Below are 23,240 nucleotides of genomic sequence, written 5' to 3'. Positions count from 1 at the left end.
CCAAATCTGCCTGCAATGAACCAACCGACCAGGGGCAGTGGGAAGAACAGCTCCCTGGGGGAGGCGCGGGCACCTGGGTGGGCAACTGGGCCCATGGTCGCCTGTGGCACCTGAGAGTGATTTGCACAGGCCACCCGCCTGCCACCCACCTGCTTGTCATCTCTAGTTTACAGGGATGTGAGGGGCGTGAAGGGGAGGGCCACCCAGCATGGGATTTTCTGGGCCTCAGTTCTCCTGGCAAGTCATGCGGGACCATTGTGTCTCTGACCACTAGACACAGGCTGACTCAGGGCCAGGAAAGCAGTGAGGAGAAGGCCCCATAGGCCCAGGTGTTCATGGCATGGCCGGTCACCTCAGGGAGGGCACTGGGTGCCAGACCCAGCAGCCAGCACTTTATCAGGAAGCAAAGTGGAGCCATTGAAGGATTCAGATCAGGGATGGGTGGTGGTCAGAGGAGGCTGCTGGAAGGACCAGACTGGAGGCTGGGAGGCCACAGCTCGAGCAGCAGCTGTGGGGGCTGGAAAAGGAGGGAGGGGAGTTTAATGGGGGCCAAGTGAATGAGATTGAGAGTGCAGGCACTTTCTGAGGTCCACTCCCAGCTCCTCCTCCAGTGATGCAAGACGTGGCCACATATCCATGGTGGGTTAAGTCCCCTGCACCTTGTTCTTTGCACATAAAACAAAAGCGAGGTTGGAACTGGGTCAGAACAGAAGACCCCACTGCCTTTCTCTCTGGACACCCCAGCACAATGCACCAGGCGGAGGATGCTGAGGGCCAGGCAACGGGGCACGAGGAAGCAGGGAACATGGACAGGATGGGAGGCAGGGCTCAGGCCTGGACAGCAGAGGAGCAGGTCTGAGGAGCCAAGAGGTGGCTGCATTCGCTGGGGGTGGGTGTTGGGCAGAATCTTAGCTGTGGGGCCTGGACACCAAGCAATGTCATTAGGGGAGCCAGCTGTGCGGCTGGGACCCTTTGCTGAAGGAAATGAAACTTGGGAGGGTGACTGGAAGGAAACACTGTCTGGATGACAAGAAATCCCCTGCGGTGGGGACAGCTGCAAAACTGAGCTGCCAGCCTCCTCTCTTTCTGTAAGTGGCTGCACATTCAGGCCACATTCTGAGGCTGTGCCTCTTTCTTCGCACTCTGAGAGGGAACAGGGGCCCCCACAGGACTCCTATCAACTCCCAGCTCACCATGTGTCTCCCTTGGACTCTCCAAGTCCCAGTTTCCTCCTCTGTAAGATGGGGCTGTAATGATGCTTGCCTCAGAGGGTCGATGGGAGGAATCAATTAGACCCTGCATGGCAGGTACCAATTGCCTGGCACATCTGGCTGCTGGCATGACATGGTGTGGCCTCACATGGGCCCTGAGAGGCAGATGCACTCTGCCCATCCTATGGAAGAGGAAAACTGAGGCTCAGAGAGGTTAAAGAGATTTGTCCTGCAATTCTAATGAAATAACTCCTAAGCCTGGTTCTCTCCATGGTGATGCTGGCAATGTGAGAGGGAACGACTGGCTGGGTGAGTCTGGGGCGGGATCCACATGCCCTTTACTCGGTGTCAGGAGAGGGGACCTGACTCCCCAACCCCTCTTCCATCTCTCCTGGCCTGTCTCCCCACTACGGCCAAAGGCAGGCCCTGTGAGGGGTCAGCAGCCCCACAAGCCTCCTTAGCTGACTCCAGCGTCCCTCCTTGGGCTACACTGACTCTCCTGGGTCTCACTTGAATCTTTCCCACTTTGGCTACAGCCTGCTTCTTCCTCTGGTGGTGATTGGCTGCCACCCTTATGGAGATGCACCCCCAATCCACTGGTGTGGAAGAGAAGTCACCGACCCCTTCCCCGGGGCATTTTCCTTTCTGGCCCAGGGGTGCCCTGAAGCACTGTCAGCCTCCCCCCACAAGACGAACGGCAGTTCCTCAGACTCAGAGGAGTTGCTGTGGGCCTAGGAGAGAAGTCATGCGGAGAGGGAAATCTAGTTCTAAGCAAGGGTCCAGAGTCAGCCTCATCCAGCTGTCTGTCCCTTCTGATACCCAAATCCAGCAAGGCTGGAGCACTGAGTGCCGATCGGAGCCAGGCAGGAGCCAGCCAGCTTCTTCTGGCACACCTGGCCAGGTGAGCAGAGCAGTGAAGCCAAGAGCCAGCTCATCACTTGCGTGTAAACAGCAGCCCAGTGGGAAGCTGGCAGCCACCTCCTCTGCCCTTTCGCCAACCCCCTCCCCATGAGCCCCGCCCAGGGAAGAGAGGGTGTCCTAACTTGTTGGAGGAGTTTCCATCCCACACCTGTGCCCACACTGGGTGTGTGTGTGAGGTGACAGAAGGGGGCCCACAGAGAATCTTTGTCCTCCAGACCCACCCCCACCCCACATTTTCTCTCGGCTGGTGCTGGGAATGCAGGCACCAGGGTTCTTGCTGAACCCCCATCCCATCCACCCCACCCCAAATGCCTTTGCCACTTACTCCCAGGGCCCACGCCAACAGAGCAGTACAAGGGCCATCTGGGAGCTGGATCATGCCCTGAGGGGGGTCCCCTTGGCTCCCCATTCTCACCAGCTGAGAGCTGTGTCCCTTGGAAGGAGGGGTACAGCTCCAAGTTTTCCAGGAGGAAGAGAACAAGTCTCCACAGAGCACTTAGAACCGATGCCCTTTTACAGACACTATCCGGGAGATGGGCGTTGCCACCCCCACTTCAAAGATGGGGAAACGAAGGTGAGACCAGCAGTTGCGTGAGGGGTGGACTCTGCCTTCTTTGACCCCTGACTCCCCGATGCGTGTCACACAGCAAGAGCCCAAGTTATACTTGTGGAGTGAATGAATGAGGTTCAGAGAAGACAAGTGATCTGGCCAAGGTCACAGAGCCAGAAGGTCGCGCACCTGGAAATTGACCTAGGCTAGTTTAAATCCTAAATCTGGGCTGTTTCTGAGACCCACCCACCCAGGTTGGGGCATCACACACGCACACATGAATGTGCACCCCTCTGTTATCATAGTCCTGCCCCCACACCTCTACACACCTACACACCCAGCCTTCAACTGAGAGCCCCCATTTGCCATACCACTCAAGCCCATGTAATGGGCCCCCCCACCGCTACCTCCGGCAGGTACACAAGCTTCCTTCTGTGCTGGCCTCATGCCCTCCTCTGTCACCACTCCCGTCCTCTGCGCCTGGAGAAGGCAGGATGGTGCATGCCCTCTGCCACCCCCATAGCCCTGGCACCCTCTCTGCCTCCCCAAGCCCCAGGAACTGCTCTGGAGGAGGCTGGGGAGCCACAGAACGTCAGTGCCAAGAGGGCACCCCCAATGTGTACAAATGGTCATACTTGGGCCAAAGAACAGGCAACATCCCGGCCCCGGTGGTAGAGTTGGTACCTGGGCAGAACTGGGGGCTCGGCTGCCTTCAGGGCGCTTCCAAGATCTGCAGCCACGCGCACTGTCACATGGTCCAGCCCCCGGGAGCGGCTGGAAGAGCAGACCGGGGGGCCAGGACCTCCTCCTGCCTCATGTAGTCCCAGACCTGTGTGGGGAATAGCCGGTGTCTTAGGTCCCTGGGACTCACTGGCCAAAGCAGGCTGGACCTGGAGTGGGCCCCTCCTGCTTCCCCACTGATAAAGGGCCCACAAGAAAGGGGTGGTCAGGGAGGTAGGGATCGCTGGGAAATCCGGATGGCACGTGCCAGACTATGCTTGGGACGCTTCACGCAGTTTTCCACTGAACCTCACAGCAACCCTGGGAGATGGGCACTGGTGTGTCTTAGGTACCAATCTTATTTCCATTTTCTAGAGGGATAAACTGAGTCCCAGAGATTTAAGGCTCTTGCCCAAGGTCCCCATTCCTGGCATACAATAGACATTCGCTAAATGTTTGTTGAGTGGATGCAATTGCAAGGGAGAGGGAGGTAACCTGTCCAAGAGCGTGAACAGAAGCACAATTTGAACCCAGGTCTGTCTCCAAAGGCTCTTGGCTTCCCTGTCTCAACTGAACTTCCTCTGCAGCCTTGGGTCCCACAGACAAGTCATGGCTGACATTTACCCATCGCGGGCCCCCCATGCGATGGGGCCATGGGGCTTTTCAGGGCTCCATGCTGTTTCTTTTCACACTGAGAAAGAGAAAAGCAGCTGCTGACAGCCGGGAGCTGGCCCAGCCCTCCCAGCTAGGCCACCGTGCGCTCCTGTTAGACATAAGCAATTTCACAGATCACCAGCATCAGACAAGGCCCCTCAGTGACCGTGATGGACCAAGACAAAAACCAAGACCACTCGACAATCATGTATGAACACAGTCAAAAAAATGAACATGGTCCAAACCACAAAAATGACCAAACGTCCCTCTAGCCTGGCTAAACAAGCGACAGCTGCTTCTTTGCCAATCACAGCTTGAGCTTCAATTCATCCCTCTTCCCTCCCAGATTAAAATGATCAAGATACCCAATCACAGAAGCACCCTCGCTTCCTGACGCGTCCAACCCAGAGCAAAACTCCACTCCCTTGAGCCCTCCCTGAGGCTTCTAACACCAGCCCAGATCCACTCCCAAGACCTGCCTGACTCCCTCTCCCGGATCCGCCCCCGTGGTTTCCTGAGGTGTGTGTTCTCCCTCTCATTGCAACGTTGCAACGAGCAGTAAGCCCAGCTTTGATCAGGTGCGTTTGGTGGTCTTTGGCTGGAAGGCATTGACAAAGTCTTAGAAGAACTGCACAAAACATGTTTTGTTCAGCCCATTTTGTTGATGGCCCTGGAGCCTCGGGGCCAGGAACGTGTCAGCCTCTGATGAAGCGTGAAAGGCGGGAGAGGAGCCTGTAATCTCCATCTGTTCCCAGGAGGCTGAGTGTCAGGTTCCGGGGCTGGACAACAGTTAACTCCTTGGTTGACTCCTGCAGCACCTGCTGTCCCATCCACCACAGCCCAGATGGGAACCTTGAAACCCACCCTCCCTGCCCCACAGCCACCATAGTAGGGCATTGGGCATCTGCACTGGGGGCACCAGAGAAGGAATGAACAGTGGCTGGGAGTCAGGAGACCTGGGTTCAGCTCTTGCCTCTGCCTCTCATTTGCCAAGTGACCTGAGCCTCAGTTTATTCATCTGGACAATAGCGGGGGTGGGGCTGAGTGGAATAAATGATGGAAGGGACTCCTCCCCAGTTAGGACCACTCACCCTACTCCCTGCTATAACCCTTCAGGGGTCGGGACAGAAGTCTTCTAGACTCCTTTTTTCAACCCCTGGTCCCCTGAGGGTTAACCAACCTTCCCTTCCCATCCCTGCTTGATGCTGCGGTGACCTGGGGGCAGCTGAAGGGCTAGGGGGTTCTTTATGTCCCCAGTCACTAGAATCCTGGCTGAATAGAGAGCTATATTACATGAGACTGTTCCTGAAGGCTCAGGGCTTGGCCTCTGCACCCTGCCACCCCTGTCCCTCCAGGTCCCTGAGATCAGGGACCACATCCAAGCCAAACAGGACGGTGAGGACAGAGCCGGAGGTGCTGCAGGAAGGGCCTCGGGGCCTGCATGGAGGACTGTCTGGCAGGGGCAGTTGAGGAAGACAGTCTCTGTAGCTGCATTCAGCTCTACATCCTGCTTCTCTTGCGACAAGGGGATGTGCCATTCTCCATTCTGCCCCAGGCTGGACGAGAGGAAGGAGTCTGGGGCTGAGGGATTGAGGCGAGCCAAGGACGGTGACCTTTCCTGAAAGGAATCATTTTATGCAGAAGGTCAAGGGAATTTGCTTTCCCTCAAATATGGGGTCTTCTACTCCTCGGAGCCCTGTCTTTGGGAGGGGAAGAGGGAAAAGGAGAATCCAAAAAGCCGGTGGGGGTGCTGGACCCACCTCCCCGCTTTACCCATCGGTCCCCTCCTCCCTCGCACTCCGTTCTGATTCACCAGCTCCAAGCTGCACCTTCACAGGTGATCTTCACTCTGCCTGGAACGCCGTTCCCTCCCCCACTTCCGTTTGCTGGATAATTGCTACACATCCTTCAAGCCTCAGCTTAAATATTGCTTCCTCTTGGAAGCCTCCCCTGGTTGGGTCTCCTTGCAGTGTACCCTGAGACTCCTTCTGCTTCCTCCTCCCAACCTTGATCCCACTGAATTGCAACCAACTGTTTAGTACACTCCTCGAGTAAATACAGTGGTGGAGAGGGGGATTCTCAGGACCAGGGCTGAGAGCAAGGGACCTTGAATGAGGAGAGCCTCTGGTGGCAAAATTCTGAGTAGGGCTTTGAGATTAAGAGTGCCTGAGATGAGTAGAGAGGGGGTATATTCTGGGCACAGCCTGGGCAAGGGTAAGGAAACACCAGTGGGAAATTATGGATTTGCAGGGGCTTCTGCCTCCAGTACTGGTGGGATACCTAATTTGGACCAACCCTCCTGCTGAAGATAACTGAAGTCCCTAGATCCAATTCAAAAAGACCACCTTCTTAAGACCATCACACAATGAACAAGGTATTGAAGAATTCTCTAGTGAGAATCTAGGAGAAGGCAAAAATCCAGAGGGGAAAGCCCAGTGTGGAGATCACATTTGCCCCGAAGGCATTTGCCAATCTGGAAGAAACAACTTTGAAACTGAGCTGTGGTTCTGAGGGCCTCAAGGGAGCCAGGGAAGGAGGAAGAATAAAAGGTAAACCTAGACTTTTGTCCAAGATGGGGAGCCTGATACCTCAAATCTTCTTTAAGCAGAGATATCCTCAGAATAAGAGTGACCCAGTGGAAAACCAAGCCTTGAACCCAGCTGCCTGGGTGACTCATGAAACTCAAGACTTGAACTTGAATTACAGTGGCCTTCGATTAGTAGTATCTCCAGGTGCTTGGTAGAAATAAACAAAAAATTGTCTGGAGGGAGGTGTCGTCATTTTAAACCTCATGTTATTTTCACAAATAATTGTCAAATACAGTGAGCAGAACACAGTCAAAGATCGCTAGGCACATAAGGAAACAACACACCATGAGCAAGAATCAGCACAAACAGAAGACAACAGAAATAATAATTATGTAACATGCTAGAGGTGTTAGCTAATACTAAAGCAGTAACCATATTGCAATATATAAATGTATCAAACCAACATGTTGTACAACTTAAAATTATACAATGTTATACGTCAATTATATTCTAATAAGTTTTTAAAAAATACAATAAAAATAGAGCACAATGACTTCAGATATTGGAATTATTAAAAATTATGGCCTTAAAGTCACAGGTTCAAAGATCCTCAAGGACAAGCCCACTCTAGAATTCATTTGGAAATCCAAGGGGCCCAGGATAGCCAAAACAATCTTGAAAAAGAACAAATTTAGAAGACTCACACTTCCCAATTTCAAAGCTTGCTACAAAGCCACAGCTATCAAAACTGTGCATTACTGGCACAAAGACAGACATATAGACCAATGGGATAGAACCAGAAGTCCAGAAATAAACCCATACAATATGGACAATTGATTTTTGACAAGAAAACACAGTGGGGAAATTATCTTTTCAACGAATAAATCTGGGACGACTGGATTTTCACATGCCACAGAATGGAGCTGGACCTCTATTTCATGCCACATATCACATCTACCATTAACTCAAAATGGTTCAAAGTCCTAAATCTAAGTACTAAAATTATAAAACTTTTAGAAGAAAGCAGGTGTAAATCTTTGTAACCTTAGATTTGGCAATGATTTCTTAGATATGACATCTCAGCATAAGCAAAGAAAAAATAGATAAGTTGGACTTCATGAAAATTTAAAACTTCTGTGGGGTGGGTGTAGCTCAAGTGGTAGAGCATATGCTTAGCACAAGGTCCTGGATTCAATCCCCAGTACCGCCTCTAAAAATGAATAAATAAGTAAACCTAACTATCACACCCCTAAAAAAAAAAAAAAAAGAAAAAAGAAAAATTTAAAACTTTCATGCTTCAAAGGACACCATCAAGAAAGTGAAAAGGCAACTCACAGACTGGAAAAAATATTTGCAATTCAGATGTCTGATAAGGGCCTAGTATTTTAAATATATTAAGAGCTCTTACAACTCAACAGTAAAAATGACAAACAATCCAATTAAAAACTGAACAAGGGATTTGAATAGATATTTCTCCAGAGGAGGCATATGAACGGCCAATAAGTACATGAAAAGATGTTCAACATCATTAGTCACTAGGAAAATGCAAGTCAAACCCACAAGGAGATACCAGTCACGCCCACTAAAATGGTTACAATAACAAAGACAGACATTAACAAGTGTTGGCAAGGGTGTGGCGGAATCCTCATACATTGATGGTAGGAATGTAAACTAGTGCAACCACATTGGAAAATAGTTTGGCAGTTCCTGAGAAAGCTAAACAGTGATCTACCAATTCTATTCCAATAGAGATTTCCAAGAGAATGAAAAACATGTTTACACAAAACTTCTACTTGAATGTTTATAACAGCATTATTCATAATAGTCAAAAATGGAAATCACCCAGATGTCCATCAACAAATATGGTATATTCATACAATGGAATATTATTCAGCCATGAAAAGGAACGAAGTACTGATACATCCTGAATGAACCTTGAAAACATTATGCTAAGTGAAAGAAGCCAGATCCAGAACTGCATATTGCATTTATATGAAACGTCCAGAATAGGCAACATCATAGAGATAGAAAGTAGATTAGTGACACATAAATCATAGCAACATTTTTTTGGATCTGTGTCCTGAAGCAAAGGAAATAAAAGCAAAAATAAACAAACAGGACCTGATTAAATTTAAAAGCTTTTGCACAGCAAAGGAAACCATCAACAAAACAAAAAGAGAACCTACGGAATGAGGGAAAATATTTGCAAGTGATATGACCATTAAGGGGTTAATATCCAAAATATATAGACAACTCAACATCAGAAAAACAAAAAGCCTCATTTAAAAATGAGCAGAAGACAGAAATAGACATTTTTCCAAAGAGGAAGTGCAGATGGCCAACAGACTCATGAAAAGATGCTCAACATCACTAATCATCAGGGAAATGCAAATCAAAACCACAATGAGATATTACTTCACAACTGTCAGAATGGCCATCATCAAAAAGAACACAAATAACAAGTGTTGGCAAGGATGTGGACACTACTGGTTGCAATGTAAATTGGTGCAGCCACTGTGGAAAACAGTTTGGAGGTTTCCCAAAAGACTAAAACTGGAACTACCATATGATCCAACAGTTTCACTCCTGGGTATCTATCCAAAAAAAAAAAAAAACCCCAAAACACTAATTCAAAAAGATACCTGCACCCCAGTGTTCATAGCAGCATTATTTATAATAGCCAAGATAATGGAAGCAATCTGTGTCCACAACAGAGGAATGGATAAAGAAGTAGTATTCCACACACAATGGAATACTACTCAGCCATAAAAAATAATGAAAATTTTCCATTTGCAACAACATGGATGGACTTGGAAGTCATTATGCTAAGTGAAACAAGTCAGACAGAGAAACACAAATATTGCATGATATCACTTATATGTGGAATCTAAAAAAATACAACAAACTAGTGAATATAACAAAAAAGAAACAGACTCACAGATATAGAGAACAAACTAGTGGTTACCAGCAGGGAGAGGGGAGAGGGGAGGGGCATGGTAGGGGTAAAGTGATTAAGAGGTACAAAAAATTAGGTATAAAATAAACTATAAGGATATATTGTACAACACAGGGAATATAGTCAATATTTTATAATAACTATAAATGGAGTATAACATTTAAAAATTGTGAATCACTATATTGTACACCTGTAACATAATGCTGTACATCAACTACACTTCAATTTAAAGTATTTTTAAAATAGTGGAGAAGATACAGCTCAGTGGTAGAGTGCATGTTTAGCATGCATGAGGTCCTGGGTTCAATCCCCAGTGCCTCAATTAAACAAACAAACAAACAAACCTAATTACCTCCTCCCCCCAAAATAATTTTTAATTAAAAAATAAAAATAAGAAAATGGGTTAGTGTTTGCCAGGGTGGAGGATGGGAGACAATGGGGAATGACTGACAGGTACAAGATTTCATTTTAGGGTGATGAAAATGTTCTGGAATTAGATAATGTTGATGGTTGCACAATCTTGTGAATATACTCAAAGTGACTAAATTATATGTTTTGAAAGGGTGAATTTTATGGTATGTAAATTATATCTCAATTTTAGAAAAGATCCTCAGAGATAATGTTAGCGGATGATAATGTCTAAGGTCTGTGGAGCATTCACTATGTATCAGAGTTGTTCTAAGCACTTTACATGTATCAATTCATTTATTCCTCTCAGCATTCTTGTAGGAAGGTACTGTTACTGTTCTACTTTACAGATGAAAACTGAAATGGAGAGAGGTCACTTGCCCAAGGTCATCCAAACCAACCGGTTATTGTTCAACCCGGGAGCCTGAAGCCCAGAGAGGAGTGATGACTCACCAAGGTCACACAGCAACCCAATGATAAAGCCAGGACTAGAACCCAGGGCTCCTGCCTGGTTTCCTTCAGGATGCCTTCAGAATCAGGTCTTATCTGGGTTGAGGGTTGCTGTCAGGAGTCTGTGTGTCCCTACAGGCCATAGGAAAGTTTTTGCAAAGGAATTTTTTGTGAAAAAAGAACAGCTTCTGAGGATGGAACACTTACCACAAGCTGGGCACCATGCTCAGCGCTCTGTGCCTCATCGCAGTGAAACCTCCAAACCCCCACTGTGGATCTTCCCCCTTTTTTACTATTGCAAAACTGGGGGCTCAGAGAGATGATAAGACTTTCCTAAGACCACACAGCTAGTAAGTGGTGAAGCCATTTGGAGTTAGCATCCATGCTCTAACCGGAACACAATGAAAGAGTACACGAATGGATGAATGAATGAATGAGAATTAAGGCATTCCCTGGCAGACCCCAGGCCCAGACTGTCACTTGATTGTCACCACAGATGTTGGGAGAGTAGACAGGACAAGGGAAAGAAGTTTTAGGGAAACTGGGACATGATCATGCAGCTGCTGGGTAGGTTGAGAGGTACCAGTGCCTGGCAGACAGAGCACAGTGATATAGAAAGAGAGGTGATCAGTGGGCTCTGGACTGGGACGGGCCTCCTGCCAGCAATCTGGGCAGCCTTCTGAGTTCCTCTCCCGGTCCTCAACAGGCCAGGGCACCCACAGCATCCTCCTTTCGCTTCTGTGACTTCCCCTCTTGGTTGTAGGCTGCCAAGTGGGGGAGGGAGGGCCCCAGTGTGGGGCTCAGCACAGCCCTCAGACTCAGCCTGTGCTCAGCTCACCCTGCCCAGCCAGGGAGGCACAAGGAAGGGGGACGCCGCCTCTCCAGCACCGAGGGGTGCCTGGGAGAGTCAACAGTGACTCAGGGCAGTGGACGTGGCCCTAGTGTTGTGACAATGGTGGGGGATCCCGATGGTGTGGAGCCCCTAGGTCTAGGTCCCCAAGTCTCCTTACTGTAGGTATCTGCCCTGCTGACTTGGAGTGGAGATACAGAGCACCCTGACCTCTTCCTTTTCAGAAGACTCAGCTCCACTGACCGCAGCACCACAGACCTGGGGTGGGGAGCAAGGGGACAGTTGGAGGAGAGAAAGATGGGGGCCCGGATTGCTGGGACATGCATCCTAGTGACTAGGTCACACATCCACTCAACTCACATTTGCAGAGAGGCTGTAATGTGGCGCCATTAAGGGCATGAGCTCTGATGCCAGCCTGCCTGGGTTCAAATCCCAGCTCAGGCGTTGGCTAGCTGTGTCACTTTGCACAAGTCACTTCACTTGAACCTAGGTTTCCCCTTCTGTGAAATGGGCCTACTTCATAGGACTGAGTTAATATATGCAAAGTGTACTAAGCAAAGTTCTTAAAACAGCCCCTGGCTGTTCTAAGTGAACTCTCAATCTCATCACCCAGTACTCAGTGTCTGGGTACTGCTGAGAGCCAAAGTCCCCGGGCCTTCATGGACCTCACGGCCAAGCAGAAGGTAGACAACTATAAATAAGGATTTGAGTAAATAAACAAGCCTTCATGATTTGGGAGTAAGTGCTGGGAGGGAACTAATCAGAGGTTTATGACAGAGTACGGGAGGGTGTCGGGGTGTCAGGGAAAACCACTCTAAGGAGGGGATGTTTGAGCAGATACTGAAAGGATGAGGAGGCAGCAGCCGTGTGATGATCTGGGGAAAGTGAATTCCAGACAGGGCAACAGCACCTGCAAAGGCCCTGAGGCAGGAACATCCCCTGGGAACAGAAGGGGATGAGTATGCTGGACAATCCTTTGTTGCAGGGGTTGTCCTGTAGGATAGTTAGCAGCCTCCCTGTCCTCTGCCACTAAACACCAGCAGCCCAGTCCCTCCCAAACTGTGATAAACAAAAATGTCTCCAGACATTATCAGATGTCCCTTAGGGGCAAAATCACCGTGGCTGAGAACCAATGGGTTATGGAGAACATGGTGAGAGGTGAGTCAGCCAGGTTGCTGGGCCCATGGCACCTCATAAGCCACTTAAGGGCGTTTCATGATGGAAGAGTCAAAGAGCGACTGGGATGTGGCTGGTGATGTGTGGATGCCTGGTCCCTGCCCAGCTCTGCACCAGCCTCCTTGATAACCTCGGAGAAGTGCCCCTCTTGTCCCTCCCAGCTTCCCCTTTTTGTCCACCATGCTCTCGGGGCATGCTCTGGGACCACCCCGTGCCTCTCCAGCACCTGAGCTCTTGCCCCCTTAGGTAGGCCACAGCCCTGGGATGCACAGGTAACAGGTCCTCAAAATATTAGGGATGGGTGATCTCAAACCCACTGACTAGAACAAAAGCAGACATAATTGGTCCTACCTCAGCAGGACATGGGTAGGAAGCCACCTAGACTGCAGCTCTCTTCCCTCCAGAGGTGCCCCACCCCTCCCCCATCTCTGCTCCCTGGCTCCCCCTCTCTGGGCACCTCTTGTCTCCCCACAACCATCCCAACACCCTCCATCATCCTGTCTGTCTGCCTCCCACCCCTCCTCATCCTCCGCTGTGTCTCTGTCCTTCCCTGTTTCTCTTCTCTCTGCCTTGGTCTCTTTCCCTCCCTCAGCTCCTTTCCCCCCTCCACCACCACCTCCCCCTCCAAAGTCTGTCTCTTTCTCCCCCAGTGGCTCCAGTGGTTTGGACAAGCTCAGCTCCCTTCTGCCCAGATGACCTCACTTCCCCACCACATGCTTGCACACACACACTCACTGCACACACAAACACAAACCATGTGCACATATGCACTCACAGTGGGCTCTGGCTGGGTCTCACTTTGAATCTGAAAGGCCCCAGCCCCAGCCCCAGCCCTGGTCTAGCTGGCCAGGTCAGAGCGTGGAGGAAAGCAAGCAATCCACACTCACCGCATCTGGCCCGCACCCTGCCCTGTCTCTGCACAGCAGCCCCTCAACCCCCTCCCATCAACCTCCCTCCCAAGTTCCCCTGGGGCTGTGGAGGGTGGGGGTAGGTTCATGGATCACAGACCCCATCCTCCACTCCCCAGGATGGACTTAGCCATCTCCACTGTCCCCCATCCTCCTCTCTGCCTTCTGTGAAGGGGCCAGTCCTGGCCTGGGAGCTGGAGAACTGGGTCCAGCTGACTCAGCCTCCAACACCCTGGGTGACCCCGAGCTCATGCCTCAGTTTCCTCCTCTATAAGAAGGAACTTGACATCAGTCTTGCATTACTGTTGGGAGGATCAAATGAGCTAATTTAGCCCCGTGCCTGGCACGCAGCGGGCACACAGCGTGCAGAGACAGGCACGAGGATTCTGGGGACAGCCGCCCATCTGCCTGGGCACCTCTGTAGTTAGCCCCCCATTGGCGGCCTGTCTCCAGGAGAACTTCCCGGCAGACTTGGGGGGTCGGAGGGAAGGGGGAGCCGGCCTCTTGCCTTCTAATTTAGATTCCTGGGTTTATGGCAGGAAGCACAGCGAGGCTGACGCTATAATTAAGGCGATTCCTGAGGCTGCGGCAGGAGGCAGGGAGAGGAGCCCACTGCAGGGCTGGCCCCCCACTTCTCTCTGCCAGAAGTCCCAACCTCAGACCTTCAGCCTTAAATTCCCTGCTCCTGCAGTCCATTTTGCAGCCCAGGAAACCAGAGATGGGCAGCTGCATACCAAGGGTCACACAGCACTCAGGGACACGCGCCTGTGCCGCCCTCGGGGGGGCCCCCCTCCCAGCTGTGGTTCAGCCCGGGGATGCAGGGAGAGCCCAGACACGTGGCTTCTTTGTTCTGTCCACTGTCCATCCTTGGACCCTAGGCCCCATCGTCCCTGAGTCCCCCTCCCCCCACATTCCTGAGGCGTCTGGGCAGAATCTGGCCAGGGCTGTGGCAGGAGGGGCAGATCCCTGCCCAAGGGTCAAGACCAGGCCAGCAGCCTGGGCCTGAACACCCTCCTCCCACCTCCCAGTTGGGCCTTCCCTCGCTGAGGTCTGGGGCTATACTGGGGTCTGCGGTGGCCAAGGAGGGGATCTGGGGGTTCACGCCTCTGACGATCCCTCCCATCCATGAGGCCCCAGGCTGAAGTGCAAATCCTTGCTCTGCTCCATGTTGGGTACCCTCAGGCCACTCCTCCTCTCCAAGTCTCAGTGTTCTCATCTGTATAAAGGGTGCAACCATCACCAGGGAGGCCAATTCTCCTCCCTGTCCCCGGCTAAGCTCAGAGTGAGATCCCACCAGAGTGTGCATGTAGCCTCCCCTAGCCCCCACCCCACCAAGCTCTGTGACCGTAAGCAAACCTCTCACCCATCCGGGGCCTCTGCATTCTCCTTGGTAAAAATGAGGGGCTTGAACAGAATCAGAGGCTCAGACCTTGGAACTTCACATGCCAATACAATTCAAAAAATAGGGGCAGGCGTAGGTGAGGCTGTGACTTTTTGCTTTGCCAAGTTAGGATATTTTTAAAAACTTCATCAAGTGCAAAGACAGGAACAGCAAGGTGAGGCGGGGCACTCACACTCCGTGGGTCTCTTCCTTCCCAGCCTGCTGCAGACACCTCTGCCCCAGACAGCCTCGGACTCAGGGCTCCTACCTGAGGACTGGGCTCCCAGGGGGTGGGTGGGTGTGTGCGTGCGTGAGCCATGGTGGGAAGGGGAGACTGCAGGGGTGGCACTCCCACACCATAAAGGGCAGAGCCAGGGCCCAGCCTGGGCCCCCTGGGGTGAACACTGGGTCTGGGTAATAGATATGGATGGGGCGGGGGGGCGGGGGTGCCCGGCATTCCTCAAGCTAGGGAGAAAGAGGACTTTGTTGTCGGAAACTGAGCTACCCCTGGCCTCCTTGCATGCTGGGGCACTCTGCCAAGGATGGAGTAACCCACTCGGGAGGCGGTGGGGGTGCCAAGGCCCCTCCCAGAGCCGCTGCCTGCCCCCACCTAGGTGTCCCTGGTCAGCTGCACCCTTCTCCCAGCTCAGGGCCCAGACAAGTCCTTCAAAGGGTGCAGATGCCAGCCTGGAAGGGGGTGGGGCTTGGCTGGGGGTTGAAGCCCAAGGATGGAGGTGAGGCTGGAGGTGCCAGGACTAGGAGTCCCCCCACCCCCACCTCCAGCTGGGGGTGCGGTGAGGGGTTGGGTAATGATTGGGGGCAGTGATCCTGGCACTCGTACTGTCTTGTCCAGCCCGCATGACAGCCATGGGAGACGGTCACTGTTAGTCCCACTTTACGGAGAAGTAAGTGGAGTCTCAGTGAGTGGAGGGCCTGCAAATTAGTGGCAGAGGAGAAACTGCAAATCCAGCCCCCAACCCTAGAGCTTGAGCCTCAGGGAGTCCTGCCCCCCTCCTCCCTCAGGGACACCTGAGAGGAGGGGGCTGCCCAGCCGTCCCCAGGCTAGGCGTCCCTGGCTGAGTCCCGGTCCAAAGTAGCCAGATCCGAGGTTGGTGCTAGCCACCACCTTCCAGGGTTTCAAGGATCAGATGATCAACCCACAGCACAGACCAGTATGGTTCTCAGTAGGTGTTCAACAAATGTTCATTGATGCTGCTGGGTGACAAGTCCTGTTCCTCTCTATGGCTCAGTCCCCCATCCGTGCACTCAGGCTGCTCCCCCCGCCCAAACCCCCACCCTGCTCGGTCTTTCAGGGATGTTTGCCTTCTAACTCCAGCTGACTCTGCCTCCTTCTCCCTGCCCAGGGTCCCCTGGAGCCCGCGGGGCCTCCCTTCCTGCTCTCAAGGCTGAGTGTCACATCAGGGATCCAGGAGGAGTTTCTGCCTACAGCCTTCTCACAGGCCCTGGCCCTCGATCTGAGGGTGACATGCGGTGGGAATCTCTTTATCTCTGTTGTCCTACTTGCTGGGAGCCCTGTAAGGAGGGCTGAGGGCATGGGGACAGTGACTAGTGGTGGCAGCAAGGCCTTCAGCCTGACCTGGAGGCCCAGCTAGGGGAGGTGGCAGGCTCTGGAATGCATAAGCTCTTGATGTCCCCTCCCTCTGCAGCCTGTGACTCACTTCAGACAGGGTTAAAACACAAAGCGCCTTCCTTTGTCCCCATTCGATGCTTAATAGGATTGGGCTGGGGGTGGGGGGTGAGGAGCTGTCCTCTGATGGGGGGGCACCTCCCCCTCCATGGCCACAAAGGGGCCCTGTGACATCACGCTGCCCCCCACTGTGATGTCAGAGGCCACCACAATGGAACTTCCTAGACAGATGGCTGGGGATGGAGTGGTGGGGGCGGGGCCAGGACACCTGCATCCTCAGTGGCTCAGTCCTGTTCTGAAGAACAGGCCCTTCAGGGCCAGGCAGGCAGTGGCTCTGATATTAAAAATGGCAGGCAAAAAAGTCGACTTTTCTTTTTTGGGGGGTCAACATTTAGATGATTTTTTTTTATAAGAGAATAGCACAGTTTGAAAAAAAGTGCAAGTTGAAATTTTCTTGCCTGTCTCCCTCCCCCATCCCCAATTAAGAACCATTGAGCTGCTCCTTGGGGCCTAGCCTTGCAATCAAAATTAAATCCTTAGCAGGGCAACAAGACCCTCTCAGTTCAGACCCCGCCCACCCCTGCAGCCTTTACCCTCCTGGCTGCCCTCAAGGCTGCAGCCACACTGGCCTGCCTTCAGCTTCCAAGCTGAACACCCTCATTCATCCTCTGCCACTTCATCCTTCAAGTCAGCTCAGAAACCACCTCCTCCAGGAAGCCTTCCCTGACCCACCCCCGACGGAGCAAGTTGCTCTTTCTTTGGATCCTGCAGCCCCCACACTGTCATAGCACAGAATTTATCCTCTGAGTATTCTCCATGTTTCCATGAATGTCTGTCCCTGGGGCAGACAGGGATAGGGGGGGTCTGTGAAGGCACCACCTGGGTTCTATCTCTCCACACCCTTTCCGTGGTACCACACACCATTCATCGATTCCTTCATCAAATATATGGGGGAAGCCCCCAGGAGGAGTCAGGTCTGGGGATCCAGGAGCCACAAAACAGACCTGTCCTTGCCTTCATGGAACTGGCTGTGGGGCAGGAAGTGGGGTCAATGACATAATGATCTCATCATGTGAACCTGTAGCTGCAAAGTCAAAAGTGCAAGGGTGACTTTAAGTTGGTTGATGGGGGATTCTCCTGAATTTGAAAGGTCAGAGGAAGCTGGTGGGTTGTGCCAAAGGTGTAGGGAAGAGTTCCTGGAGAAGGCCGAGGCTCGTTCACTCGGACACCCATCAGTGGTGAGCGGGGCTCTGGGGCAAGGTGCCGGGTTCTGATCCGGACTCTGCCATTTGCTAGCTGCTGGGCTTTGGGCAAGTCTTTTCCTTCTGTATACCCCACAGTAGGGACCAAATACGTTAGCATCCAAATAGGGATGGAGAGTTGAAAGGGGGCACTGTTACTAATTATACAGGACAATTGACCTAAACCAGGTCCTGGGCAAATGGGGTATGCAGTCTGCCCCACCCACTGGGTGGATAATAACAGATACAGTTCATGGAGTTCTTGAAGAAAGTGATATGCAGAAAGGAACTGGGGCTGCTCAGAGGAGTGAGTCAGGGCCAGAGGGACACACCTCTGAGTGTCATTCCAGCCCCACTGCGGTCCGTGTGCTAAAATGGGGGCATGGGAGAATGGAGCTGATTTTTCCCAAATCAGTTGGTAGCAGGAGTGGTTCTGGAGGTCTCTTGGAGGATGGAGAATTTTGAGTGGGACCTGGAAAAGTGAGTGCAATTTCCACAAGCACAAATAAGGGAGGGGAATCTGTGTGGGGAGGGGGGAGGGCTCAGATGGAGAACTGAGGGCAGGCTGGGAGTCTGCAAGGAGCAATGGGAGGGGTGCAGAGTTTAGGGGAAAAGGCCTGGTAGATGCGTCCTGGCGCTTTGCAGTGTGACTCTCTGCGCCCAGATGCTGGGGTTGGTCTGGATTGGCCTGCCTGGCCCCGAGGCCTGGCCCCTGGGGGAAGACCCCCTCCACCAGCAGGAGACCTGGTCACGCAGCTGCCTGGCTGCCAGACCAGAGTGGAAACAGCATCCGTCTGTCCAGGCTGCCGAGGCCACTGGGGAATGTGATGAGGCTGCTGAAATGGGGCCCCGGGCAGGGGGAGCACAGCCACAGCTTCCCAGAAACCCAGGTCTGGTTCTGCAGACAGAGACTAGCTGACAAGGTTTGCATTAGAAAGCCAAACCCCAGGGGCTGGAGTGGGGCCCGCTGCCTGGAGCTGCCTGGGGAGAGGGCGCCAGGGATGGCGGGGGGCAATCTGTGGTGGGGGGGCAAGAGCCCTCATCCCAGCCTGGATGGACTTCCTCGAGCCTTCCACATTACCAATGGGCAAACTGAGACCCAGCCACCTGAGGGACATGCCCAGGGACCCCAGCAAGGCTATCAGGAGGTGCCCAGCAGAGCCCCTTTCTTCCTCTTCCAGTCCAAGGGTCTTCCTGCTGCCCTGCTTCCTAGGAACCCCCCGAAGCCCCCAGAAGTCACTCAGCAGCAGCCAGTGGGATGGCATGGCCCTTGTCTCATACTCCTCCCTGTCACCTCCTAGCTGTGAGATCTTGGTCTGAGACCATAACCGCACTGAGCCTCAGTGTCCCCATCTGTAAGATGGGGATTAATCCATGCCTTGCAGAATCACTGTGATCCTTTAATAAGACACTGCGGGTCTTGGGCTTGGCATGCTGACTGGCACATAGTAGGTGTTCAGAAATGTTCGGTTCCTCCTCCTTTTCTGGCTGCATGGTCCTGGCCAGCCAGCGGTAGCTGGGCTATCTGCACAGCGTGTCTTCCCCACACAATCCATGTTTTGGGATATTGAATAATCTAGCTCTGTTTGGTTCCACTGGGCCGCCAGGTCCCAAAACCCTGGCCCCTCTCCCCTTCATTCATTTGTTCATTGAATAAATACTTATTGAGGGCCTACTGGGTGCTGGACACTGTTGTGGGGAGAGAGCAGTCGAGGCACAAGACACAGCGTGGGTGAAGACACAGAGGGCCAGAGCTGAGAACATAAGAACTTTATGCACCACACGCACCCATCCTCTGTTCTAGCAGCATCCGCTGTGTGCCAGGCCCTATCCTCAGCCCTGGGCCACAGCTCGAGGTTGGGGGTAGGGGTGAGGAGGAAGGGCAGGAGGGGCAGGGAGCTTGCCCATCCCTCTAGGATTTGCAAATTAATTAGAAAACCCAAGGCTGGTGCCTGGTGACACTGTTTGAACTTGCCATCCAGACTGGGAAAAGACGGCAGCTCCCCACCCAGCATCCTCATAATTACTGCCTTCGCCTCCTTTAGGGCTCTGTTGGGTGTATCAAAGGGCTGCCATGGCCTCTGCAGCTCAGAGCCTAGGGCGGGCAGCGGGCTGAAGGCCCACTTCCTAGCTGGGATGACTGAGGCCAGAGAAGTAAGTTCTGCTTGGGGTGGGAAAGAGAGCAGAGCTGGCGTCACAGGGCTGCTCATGACATGACAGCCAGAGGCTAGGGTGGCATTGGAGCCACAGCAGGGTTTGTCCTGGCCAGATGGGGGAGACTCGGACCCTCGTCACAGAGTGTGGAGGGCAGAGACTGGCTCCTCTGGGGACCTTTCTCTCCCCCTCACCTGGTGGACTCCCACTTGACCTTGGTCTCAACTTGGATGGCTCCTCTTCCTCCTGGAAGCTGCCTGACCCTTCCAGGCTGGGTCAGGTGCCCTACTCTGGCTCCTCTGTGACCCAGCTCCTCTCCTTCTTGGCCTGGGTCCCGCTCTGTTGCCCCTGCTGCTCCCACTTGAGCAAGGGCTCCATGAGGGCAGAGATCTTCCTTTCTGCGGCCCCAGCACCCAGCCTGGCACAGAGCAAGAGGAAGAAGCAAGCCATCTCCATCCTCTCCCCTCCCGACTCCAACCTGGACGCCTGGGTTGTGGGCTGCTGTGGCATTTGGAGAACTTGCGCAGGTTATCTGGCCTCAGTTTCCCCAGAACCAGTGTTCTCAAACCATATCTAGGGAGGTGTCCATCAAAGCAGAGAGAGAAGAATGTTCTGTCTTGGTAGTTGAAGGCGGCAAATGGAAAACCATTTTATCAAGCCCCAGACTGCCTGGGCCCAACTCCTGTCACCTCTGCATGAGCCAGTGGCTCTGACAAGTTACTTAACCTCCCCATGCCTCAGGGTCCAGCTCTGTAAAATGGGATAACAATGGTACCCACCTGGAAGGGTTGTTGGAAGGATTAAACGAGTAAATACGGGCAAAGCCCTTGGAACAGTGAGTGGCACCCGGCAACTCTTGTGTTAAGTGTTTGCTGACACCTGATCAAATTAAAGCAAAATATTCCTGTTGACCTGGGTTTGTTTGTTTATTTTTTCACCGATGATGTTAACTTGGTTACAGTAGTGTTTGCCAGGTTTCTCTACTGTTAAAAATGTTTCCCTTTTTTTTTTTAAACCCTTTTTATACTTTCCTTCTTTGGAAGGTTTCACTAGGTCCAGTCCACCCTCAAAGCGGTGGGGAAATAAATTAGGAGTTTGGGTTTGCAGATACTAACTATTATATATAAAATAGGTAAACAATAAGGTCCTATTGTATAGCACAGGGAACTATATTCAACACCTTGTTATAGCCTATAATAAAAAAGAATATGAAAAGGAATATATATATATATATAACTGAATCATTGTGCTGTATGCCAGAAATTAACACAACATTGTAAACCAACTGTACTTCAATTAAAAAAAAAAGTGGGGAATTAAACTTCACCTGCTGGAGGGGGAAAACCTACATGAATTATTTGGAATTCTTCTGTAAGGAAGACTTGTCTAGTCTCCCCCATTTATTTATTTCTTCAATCATTATATCTGCATGGACTCATGGATATTTATACTTCAGATTACAATACAATTATGTTATTTATTCCATTGCTCATCCTGGTCTAGCTTTGGCGATTGGGATCTCTTTCAAGTTGGCTCCTGTTCTGATATCCCCTCATCTGTTTGTTTTTTGAGCATTTCCTTATTCTCCAGCACTACAAGATGTTCCAGACTCATCTTGCGTTTTCCCTGCCGCAGCCCTGGAATCAGTCTTTTCTCTAAGGAGCCTTGGTTCCTTTTATTAGAGGGTGGTGTTTAAGAACCAAGATCTGGGAGCTAGATGTGCTTATGGCTACTGGGGCGTCACTACTTCTAGGCCCTCTATGGGGGAGAACAGTTTTTTGGTTTTTTTTAATTAAAAAAAAATTAAGTTTCCCCTGTTGCCAATCGTGGGGTCTGTTGGAGGCTCTGGACAGCTGCCCACCAGATTTTGAGCACAGACCCCAGTCTGTGGCCCACAGGCCTATGCAATCTTATGTGCCCTTAGAGGGCCTTATGTCCACTGGCACTCTGACAGAGAGAGAGAGAGAGGACATGTGGCCACCTCCCCCATGCTGAGCCACCTCCTGTGTCCACTCCTGCTGACCAGTGGGGCCATCAGATGGCTGAGTTCCTTTGGGAATGGGACTCAGCCTGGCCTTAGGTGCCCTTGCAGCCCAGATTGCTGGGGGATTGTAGGCTGGCTCCCTGTTGGACCAACAGCTTTGTCAGTAGTAGTGGCAGGGGCCATAGCCCAGTAACAGAGCCACGGTGGCCACCTGGGGCAGGCCAGGCAAAGGTCAGGTCCCAGGGAGGCCTGACTCAGACACCATGCCCAGCACACCCAGGCAGCCCCGTGCTAAAGGAGGAAGGTCTGCCGAGGTGTCCCTGTGCGCCCTTACCTTTCCCAACCCCAGCCCTGTCCAACACTCAGAGAACTCTGGTGCTCGGTAGGCCACGACCCAGAGCCGGCTGCCCATAGAGGCAGCTCTCCTGCAGCTGTAGAGTCAGGGCAGAGCAGACATATAAGGCAAGCTAGGCCCCCTCCCAGCTTTGCCAGAATGTCTCCTGTCTCTGCACAGCTCCAGGCTGGGAGTTCTGGGCCTGCCGCTACCAGTGACTTCCGTTTGGGGCACAGTAATCATGTCTCACACTACTTAAAATCTTTGGTGGCTCCCCATTGCCCTCAAGTTAAAATCCCTACTCCTGGGCCTGCCTTACAAGGCCCCAGAGACCTCTTCAGCTCCCTGCATCATGCCCTGATAACATCAAATTGCTTGTGGTTCCTCATTGCACAACCGCACGGTTTCACACCTCCACTACTGCCTGCCTGCATCACCCTTTCCCACTGCTTCACTGGCTAATCCCCTGAGGTCTTAGCTCTGGATCACCTCCTCCAGGAAGTCTTCCTCTTGTGCCCCGGATCACTTCTGCTCATCTGGTCCTGTCTTTGGTCACCTGTGTATGACACCTTCCTCAGGCCTACTGTGAAGGACCTCTCGCACGCAGGGTAGCAACCTGGTATAGTGGAGAAGGCTCATGGTTTGAAATCAGGGCTTTGGCTCCCCTCAAGGCCTCTGCTCCTTCCTGCTGTGTGAGTTAGGGCAAGTCACTGCACATCTCTGAGCCTCCTCTATGAGAAGAGCATCTAATTGGGACTCAAGGCCCTGCTTTCAAGTCTGGCCTCTGCCTCTAAATTGCTGTGTGGCCTTGGGCAAGCCCTGTCACTGGGCCCAGCCTCAGTTTTCTTCTGTAAAATGGGGCTGCCCAAAAAACTCCAACAAGCCAAAACTTGTGAAAAGCTTTTGTAAACCTCAGAGCCCTACATGGACGAAGAATCTATTTCAACATCTCCGTGGAGATGCGTGGGAGGGAGTGGCTGCTCTCAGCACTTTCCAGTCCCCTAGCCCTCCAGAAGCCTTGAGATCAAAGGTGACAGAGGCCTGTTGGCATGGAGGACGGGCTTGGCAGGGCCTGCTCCCTGGCCCCCTGCCCACCTCCCACCCACCACAACTCCCAGGGTTACATGACACGTGTGCCTTGAGTAAGAAGCTGTGTTTAAACACTC

Source organism: Camelus dromedarius, chromosome 14 (assembly GCF_036321535.1).
Source record: "Camelus dromedarius isolate mCamDro1 chromosome 14, mCamDro1.pat, whole genome shotgun sequence".
Taxonomy (NCBI): Eukaryota; Metazoa; Chordata; class Mammalia; order Artiodactyla; family Camelidae; genus Camelus; species Camelus dromedarius.
This window is presented reverse-complemented; position numbering follows the sequence as displayed.